Source organism: Lates calcarifer, unplaced genomic scaffold (assembly GCF_001640805.2).
Source record: "Lates calcarifer isolate ASB-BC8 unplaced genomic scaffold, TLL_Latcal_v3 _unitig_4314_quiver_1517, whole genome shotgun sequence".
Lineage (NCBI taxonomy): Eukaryota > Metazoa > Chordata > Actinopteri > Centropomidae > Lates > Lates calcarifer.
In genome coordinates, this window is record NW_026116830.1 from 23,189 (window position 1) to 31,470 (window position 8,282).

General features: G+C 44.3%; 12 non-coding genes across 12 annotated transcripts; 3 read left to right on the plus strand and 9 right to left on the minus strand.

The window, feature by feature from the left end:
- Positions 1-310: 310 nt before the first annotated feature.
- Positions 311-392, minus strand: trnas-aga (transfer RNA serine (anticodon AGA)). Its single transcript has one exon. It is a non-coding gene; the product is annotated as a tRNA-Ser (tRNA).
- A 499-nt stretch (positions 393-891) lies between these two features.
- On the plus strand, positions 892-964 carry trnam-cau (transfer RNA methionine (anticodon CAU)). The gene has a single exon. It is a non-coding gene; the product is annotated as a tRNA-Met (tRNA).
- A 542-nt stretch (positions 965-1,506) lies between these two features.
- trnag-ucc (transfer RNA glycine (anticodon UCC)) lies at positions 1,507-1,578 on the minus strand. Its single transcript has one exon. It is a non-coding gene; the product is annotated as a tRNA-Gly (tRNA).
- A 450-nt stretch (positions 1,579-2,028) lies between these two features.
- trnaa-ugc (transfer RNA alanine (anticodon UGC)) lies at positions 2,029-2,100 on the minus strand. The gene has a single exon. It is a non-coding gene; the product is annotated as a tRNA-Ala (tRNA).
- A 1,345-nt stretch (positions 2,101-3,445) lies between these two features.
- On the minus strand, positions 3,446-3,527 carry trnas-aga (transfer RNA serine (anticodon AGA)). The gene has a single exon. It is a non-coding gene; the product is annotated as a tRNA-Ser (tRNA).
- Positions 3,528-4,026: 499 nt separating this feature from the next.
- trnam-cau (transfer RNA methionine (anticodon CAU)) lies at positions 4,027-4,099 on the plus strand. Its single transcript has one exon. It is a non-coding gene; the product is annotated as a tRNA-Met (tRNA).
- A 542-nt stretch (positions 4,100-4,641) lies between these two features.
- On the minus strand, positions 4,642-4,713 carry trnag-ucc (transfer RNA glycine (anticodon UCC)). The gene has a single exon. It is a non-coding gene; the product is annotated as a tRNA-Gly (tRNA).
- Positions 4,714-5,164: 451 nt separating this feature from the next.
- On the minus strand, positions 5,165-5,236 carry trnaa-ugc (transfer RNA alanine (anticodon UGC)). Its single transcript has one exon. It is a non-coding gene; the product is annotated as a tRNA-Ala (tRNA).
- A 453-nt stretch (positions 5,237-5,689) lies between these two features.
- trnag-gcc (transfer RNA glycine (anticodon GCC)) lies at positions 5,690-5,760 on the minus strand. Its single transcript has one exon. It is a non-coding gene; the product is annotated as a tRNA-Gly (tRNA).
- An 815-nt stretch (positions 5,761-6,575) lies between these two features.
- On the minus strand, positions 6,576-6,657 carry trnas-aga (transfer RNA serine (anticodon AGA)). The gene has a single exon. It is a non-coding gene; the product is annotated as a tRNA-Ser (tRNA).
- A 497-nt stretch (positions 6,658-7,154) lies between these two features.
- Positions 7,155-7,227, plus strand: trnam-cau (transfer RNA methionine (anticodon CAU)). Its single transcript has one exon. It is a non-coding gene; the product is annotated as a tRNA-Met (tRNA).
- Positions 7,228-7,731: 504 nt separating this feature from the next.
- trnag-ucc (transfer RNA glycine (anticodon UCC)) lies at positions 7,732-7,803 on the minus strand. The gene has a single exon. It is a non-coding gene; the product is annotated as a tRNA-Gly (tRNA).
- Positions 7,804-8,282: the final 479 nt, after the last annotated feature.

The following is an 8,282-nucleotide window of genomic DNA, read 5'->3' on the forward strand; positions in this document are numbered from 1 at the left end:
GATAAGGTCAATTTTAAACTGGTGTGTTTATAATGGATTAGCCACTTCTGTTTAGACTAAGTATAATAAGTAGAGGGAGGAGGGAGTGGAGAAGAGGAGGAGCTTGAGAGAGGTGTAAAACAAACACAACAGAGGTGGTGGCCTACAACGATCAGCCAACTGTAACACGACTTCAGATCCTTAACCAGGTGATTTAACCCCATTCACACCTCGAGCCATGTGACCCTAACGACTCACAGGTGGAGCAACGACCGACCAACGAGTCACACCTGGGCCAAACAACTTGCTTGACCATGTCAAAATGGTCTGACGTTGTCGGCAGGATTCGAACCTGCGCGGGGAGACCCCAATGGATTTCTAGTCCATCGCCTTAACCACTCGGCCACGACAACTACATAATTGTTAGCGATTGTGTGTCCTCCTGCACCCCTCAATGGAGATGCCGGGGATTGAACCCTGGGCCTCATACATGCAAAGCATGCGCTCTACCACTGATAAAGATTTTTTTTAGATTATAATCCGTTACTGTGTTTTCTTTACTGAGTGAGCAATATTCTACTAGCTTCTATATAGAACAGAATAGAATATCAGTGACATCCCAGTGACATCTTTATGACCACATCAAAACGTCAAAGTTTTTATCTCTTCATATAAACATGGACATATTGGCCAGCTGCATCAGAAACCAAAAGTGTTCATAGAGAACAGCCATGCAGGAGTTGCAACTCACGCGTCATTTTACTGCTTTACTGTTCAACAAAACTCCCTGTCTGTATGGTTTGTCACATAAGAACTGTATCATTTCAACATACTTGCACCACAATCAGCAACACAGTAAGTCACCTCCTTCTTTTGATTCCTGCTATCTCCTCTGTACCAGCTGCACTGTGGGCCTCGTTGGCGCAGTAGGCAGCGCGTCAGTCTCATAATCTGAAGGTCGTGAGTTCGAGCCTCACACGGGGCAAATGTTTAGGTACGTGTTCATTATGTAGACAGAACAATGAGAAACTGAGAACAGTGTGTTGGATGTTGTAGAGAAGACACCGGGGAAATCAGTGTAGTCGCAGTTTGGGACACAGAGTTGTCCCAGTCCCAGTATGTTTTGTCAGAACTGCTTGTCTGTGCATGGATCTGTACATGCTCAAATCTGTTCATCTAATGCCAACAGAAAATGCAGATATAATGTGTACTGGTGCATCTCAAACACACGTGGAAAGTGAAAAATTTCACCATCTGAACTAAGTTTCCCAGTTACACTGAAAATGTGCATATGATTTTTATATTGTGGATGAGCCAAAGTCATTTCAGACTGTAATAACCATTCAATTTAACAACAGCCCTGTTCAGTATGAAACCTGAATATGATCCTGTTACTTGTCAACTTGTACCATCAACCATACCATACAGCTCATAACTCTCATAACAGCAAAAAACAAGACGAGCACTGATCCTACAATAAAGTTAGCGTACGCTGTACTGTGAGCATTCCGCAGAAAGAAAAACTATTGCGATGGCCGGGAATCGAACCCGGGTCAACTGCTTGGAAGGCAGCTATGCTCACCACTATACCACCATCGCAGTGGAAAAACAAGGAATTCCACTGCAGAGTCAGCAGTTTGTGTCAGGAATTCCACAGGAGAGGAGAGAGGGAAAAGAGAAGGAGGAGGGCAGCAAACATGTTGCAGCTGTGACAGATCACCATCACCACCAAACAAAAACTACAACTGTACTCTCATTGCTACTACTCTGGAGAGAGGTGCTTATATTTTTCAGTCCACCCCATCTTTGGTACAATGGGGGATCCATTCCTCTAGTACAGTTCCAGAGACTTGTACAGTTTCTACAATATCAATCTCTGTGCAACAAAGCTGTTCTGGCAGCACATGGGGCTCAAACTCTTACTAAGACGCCTCAGACATTGATTTTACCTGTACTCTGTCATCCATCTGTGACTTTGGCTGTTATTTACAGTTTCTTCAGCAGATCTCCACCCTCTACGTGATGTGTAGTTGTCAACATAAAGGCTGATGGAGATGCCAGGGATTGAACCCGGGGCCTCATACATGCAAAGCATGCGCTCTACCACTGAGCTACATCCCCTCTGCAAACACACAGGAGACATCAGACACACACAGAACAGCACAACTGACTGAATTATTAGCGATGCCTAACCAGGTGATTTAACCCCATTCACACCTCGAGCCGTGTGACCCTAACGACTCACATGACGTCAAGGTGGGGCAACGACCGACCAACGAGTCACACCTGGGCTCATGTGAGCCAAACGACTCGCTTGACCGTGTCAAAATGGCCTGACGTGGTCACAACTACACTTAAGGATTGTGTGTCCTCCTGCACCCCTCAATATTAAAACACCTTAATCATATTAGTAGATGATTTTCACTTTTGATAAAGGACAAAGCACAAAATCATGATGGTCCTATAGTAACGCTAAGCTACATGATTACAAGATCTAGGTTACAAGGTGCACTGCAATTCACATTGCATTAAACACATGTTTGAACATGTACAACTACACTGAATAAAAAGCCTGTTGCATTGGCGGGAATCGAACCCGGGCCTCCCGCGTGGCAGGCGAGAATTCTACCACTGAACCACCAATGCTCACATGACCACACTTTGTAACCACTGCGCTGACGGAGGCCTTCACAAGAGTATTTTCTTATTGTCAAAGTTTGGTGGGGGATCTTTATAAGATTATGTGATCTCCTTCGAGGACAATAATGTCCACTTTTTGGATAGAGAGGACAGATGGTTTGAGAGAGGTGTAGAAGAGGCCATCTATGTCCATCTGGAACATCCATCTTTAAACAGACGGTGGTGGCCTACAACGATCAGCCAACTGTAACAAGACCTTGAGATCCTTAACCAGGTGATTTAACCCCATTCACACCTCGAGCCATGTGAAGAAAGTCCTCCAAACAGCATTCTGTTGCAATATCACTCATCCGCTCTGGTGTATGGCAGGATTTGAACTGCTGATAAAGACACTGAACTAACATACTGCAGCTGAATTGGCAGAGCCACAGTTCTGTGAATGGTTTATCACAACTGAGAATGTATAATAGACAGGTAAATGTATTTAATATTAGTTATGTTCAAAACACCATGTGGGATAAGGTCAATTTTAAACTGGTGTGTTTATAATGGATTAGCCACTTCTGTTTAGACTAAGTATAATAAGTAGAGGGAGGAGGAGTGGAGAAGAGGAGGAGCTTGAGAGAGGTGTAAAACAAACACAACAGAGGTGGTGGCCTACAACGATCAGCCAACTGTAACACGACTTCAGATCCTTAACCAGGTGATTTAACCCCATTCACACCTCGAGCCATGTGACCCTAACGACTCACAGGTGGGGCAACGACCGACCAACGAGTCACACCTGGGCCAAAACAACTTGCTTGACCATGTCAAAATGGTCTGACGTTGTCGGCAGGATTCGAACCTGCGCGGGGAGACCCCAATGGATTTCTAGTCCATCGCCTTAACCACTCGGCCACGACAACTACATAATTGTTAGCGATTGTGTGTCCTCCTGCACCCCTCAATGGAGATGCCGGGGATTGAACCCTGGGCCTCATACATGCAAAGCATGCGCTCTACCACTGATAAAGATTTTTTTTAGATTATAATCCGTTACTGTGTTTTCTTTACTGAGTGAGCAATATTCTACTAGCTTCTATATAGAACAGAATAGAATATCAGTGACATCCCAGTGACATCTTTATGACCACATCAAAACGTCAAAGTTTTTATCTCTTCATATAAACATGGACATATTGGCCAGCTGCATCAGAAACCAAAAGTGTTCATAGAGAACAGCCATGCAGGGAGTTGCAACTCACGCGTCATTTTACTGCTTTACTGTTCAACAAAACTCCCTGTCTGTATGGTTTGTCACATAAGAACTGTATCATTTCAACATACTTGCACCACAATCAGCAACACAGTAAGTCACCTCCTTCTTTTGATTCCTGCTATCTCTCTGTACCAGCTGCACTGCGGGCCTCGTTGGCGCAGTAGGCAGCGCGTCAGTCTCATAATCTGAAGGTCGTGAGTTCGAGCCTCACACGGGGCAAATGTTTAGGTACGTGTTCATTATGTAGACAGAACAATGAGAAACTGAGAACAGTGTGTTGGATGTTGTAGAGAAGACACCGGGGAAATCAGTGCAGTCGCAGTTTGGGACACAGAGTTGTCCCAGTCCCAGTAATGTTTTGTCAGAACTGCTTGTCTGTGCATGGATCTGTACATGCTCAAATCTGTTCATCTAATGCCAACAGAAAATGCAGATATAATGTGTACTGGTGCATCTCAAACACACGTGGAAAGTGAAAATTTCACCACTGAACTAAGTTTCCCAGTTACACTGAAAATGTGCATATGATTTTTATATTGTGGATGAGCCAAAGTCATTTCAGACTGTAATAACCATTCAATTTAACAACAGCCCTGTTCAGTATGAAACCTGAATATGATCCTGTTACTTGTCAACTTGTACCCATCAACCATACCATACAGCTCATAACTCTCATAACAGCAAAAAACAAGACGAGCACTGATCCTACAATAAAGTTAGCGTACGCTGTACTGTGAGCATTCCGCAGAAAGAAAAACTATTGCGATGGCCGGGAATCGAACCCGGGTCAACTGCTTGGAAGGCAGCTATGCTCACCACTATACCACCATCGCAGTGGAAAAACAAGGAATTCCACTGCAGAGTCAGCAGTTTGTGTCAGGAATTCCACAGGAGAGGAGAGAGGGAAAAGAGAAGGAGGAGGGGCAGCAAACATGTTGCAGCTGTGACAGATCACCATCACCACCAAACAAAAACTACAACTGTACTCTCATTGCTACTACTCTGGAGAGAGGTGCTTATATTTTTCAGTCCACCCCATCTTTTGGTACAATGGGGATCCATTCCTCTAGTACAGTTCCAGAGACTTGTACAGTTTCTACAATATCAATCTCTGTGCAACAAAGCTGTTCTGGCAGCACATGGGGCTCAAACTCTTACTAAGACGCCTCAGACATTGATTTTACCTGTACTCTGTCATCCATCTGTGACTTTGGCTGTTATTTACAGTTTCTTCAGCAGATCTCCACCCTCTACGTGATGTGTAGTTGTCAACATAAAGGCTGATGGAGATGCCGGGGATTGAACCCGGGGCCTCATACATGCAAAGCATGCGCTCTACCACTGAGCTACATCCCCTCTGCAAACACACAGGAGACATCAGACACACACAGAACAGCACAACTGACTGAATTATTAGCGATGCCTAACCAGGTGATTTAACCCCATTCACACCTCGAGCCGTGTGACCCTAACGACTCACATGACGTCAAGGTGGGGCAACGACCGACCAACGAGTCACACCTGGGCTCATGTGAGCCAAACGACTCGCTTGACCGTGTCAAAATGGCCTGACGTGGTCACAACTACACTTAAGGATTGTGTGTCCTCCTGCACCCCTCAATATTAAAACACCTTAATCATATTAGTAGATGATTTTCACTTTTGATAAAGACAAAGCACAAAATCATGATGGTCTATAGTAACGCTAAGCTACATGATTACAAGATCTAGGTTACAAGGTGCACTGCAATTCACATTGCATTAAACACATGTTTGAACATGTACAACTACACTGAATAAAAAGCCTGTTGCATTGGCCGGGAATCGAACCCGGGCCTCCCGCGTGGCAGGCGAGAATTCTACCACTGAACCACCAATGCTCACATGACCACACTTTGTAACCACTGCGCTGACGGAGGCCTTCACAAGAGTATTTTCTTATTGTCAAAGTTTGGTGGGGGATCTTTATAAGATTATGTGATCTCCTTCGAGGACAATAATGTCCACTTTTTGGATAGAGAGGACAGATGGTTTGAGAGAGGTGTAGAAGAGGCCATCTATGTCCATCTGGAACATCCATCTTTAAACAGAGTGGTGGCCTACAACGATCAGCCAACTGTAACAAGACCTTGAGATCCTTAACCAGGTGATTTAACCCCATTCACACCTCGAGCCATGTGAAGAAAGTCCTCCAAACAGCCTTCTGTTGCAATATTACTCATCCGCTCTGGTGTATGGCAGGATTTGAACTGCTGATAAAGACACTGAACTAACATACTGCAGCTGAATTGCAGAGCCACAGTTCTGTGAATGGTTTATCACAACTGAGAATGTATAATAGACAGGTAAATGTATTTAATATTAGTTATGTTCAAAACACCATGTGGGATAAGGTCAATTTTAAACTGGTGTGTTTATAATGGATTAGCCACTTCTGTTTAGACTAAGTATAATAAGTAGAGGAGGAGGAGTGGAGAAGAGGAGGAGCTTGAGAGAGGTGTAAAACAAACACAACAGAGGTGGTGGCCTACAACGATCAGCCAACTGTAACACGACTTCAGATCCTTAACCAGGTGATTTAACCCCATTCACACCTCGAGCCATGTGACCCTAACGACTCACAGGTGGAGCAACGACCGACCAACGAGTCACACCTGGGCCAAACAACTTGCTTGACCATGTCAAAATGGTCTGACGTTGTCGGCAGGATTCGAACCTGCGCGGGGAGACCCCAATGGATTTCTAGTCCATCGCCTTAACCACTCGGCCACGACAACTACATAATTGTTAGCGATTGTGTGTCCTCCTGCACCCTCAATGGAGATGCCGGGGATTGAACCCTGGGCCTCATACATGCAAAGCATGCGCTCTACCACTGATAAAGATTTTTTTTAGATTATAATCCGTTACTGTGTTTTCTTTACTGAGTGAGCAATATTCTACTAGCTTCTATATAGAACAGAATAGAATATCAGTGACATCCCAGTGACATCTTTATGACCACATCAAAACGTCAAAGTTTTTATCTCTTCATATAAACATGGACATATTGGCCAGCTGCATCAGAAACCAAAAGTGTTCATAGAGAACAGCCATGCAGGAGTTGCAACTCACGCGTCATTTTACTGCTTTACTGTTCAACAAAACTCCTGTCTGTATGGTTTGTCACATAAGAACTGTATCATTTCAACATACTTGCACCACAATCAGCAACACAGTAAGTCACCTCCTTCTTTTGATTCCTGCTATCTCCTCTGTACCAGCTGCACTGCGGGCCTCGTTGGCGCAGTAGGCAGCGCGTCAGTCTCATAATCTGAAGGTCGTGAGTTCGAGCCTCACACGGGGCAAATGTTTAGGTACGTGTTCATTATGTAGACAGAACAATGAGAAACTGAGAACAGTGTGTTGGATGTTGTAGAGAAACAGAGTTGTCCCAGTCCAGTATGTTTTGTCAGAACTGCTTGTCTGTGCATGGATCTGTACATGCTCAAATCTGTTCATCTAATGCCAACAGAAAATGCAGATATAATGTGTACTGGTGCATCTCAAACACACGTGGAAAGTGAAAATTTCACCACTGAACTAAGTTTCCCAGTTACACTGAAAATGTGCATATGATTTTTATATTGTGGATGAGCCAAAGTCATTTCAGACTGTAATAACCATTCAATTTAACAACAGCCCTGTTCAGTATGAAACCTGAATATGATCCTGTTACTTGTCAACTTGTACCCATCAACCATACCATACAGCTCATAACTCTCATAACAGCAAAAAACAAGACGAGCACTGATCCTACAATAAAGTTAGCGTACGCTGTACTGTGAGCATTCCGCAGAAAGAAAAACTATTGCGATGGCCGGGAATCGAACCCGGGTCAACTGCTTGGAAGGCAGCTATGCTCACCACTATACCACCATCGCAGTGGAAAAACAAGGAATTCCACTGCAGAGTCAGCAGTTTGTGTCAGGAATTCCACAGGAGAGGAGAGAGGGAAAAGAGAAGGAGGAGGGGCAGCAAACATGTTGCAGCTGTGACAGATCACCATCACCACCAAACAAAAACTACAACTGTACTCTCATTGCTACTACTCTGGAGAGAGGTGCTTATATTTTTCAGTCCACCCCATCTTTTGGTACAATGGGGATCCATTCCTCTAGTACAGTTCCAGAGACTTGTACAGTTTCTACAATATCAATCTCTGTGCAACAAAGCTGTTCTGGCAGCACATGGGGCTCAAACTCTTACTAAGACGCCTCAGACATTGATTTTACCTGTACTCTGTCATCCATCTGTGACTTTGGCTGTTATTTACAGTTTCTTCAGCAGATCTCCACCCTCTACGTGATGTGTAGTTGTCAACATAAAGGCTGATGGAGATGCCGGGATTGAACCCGGGGCC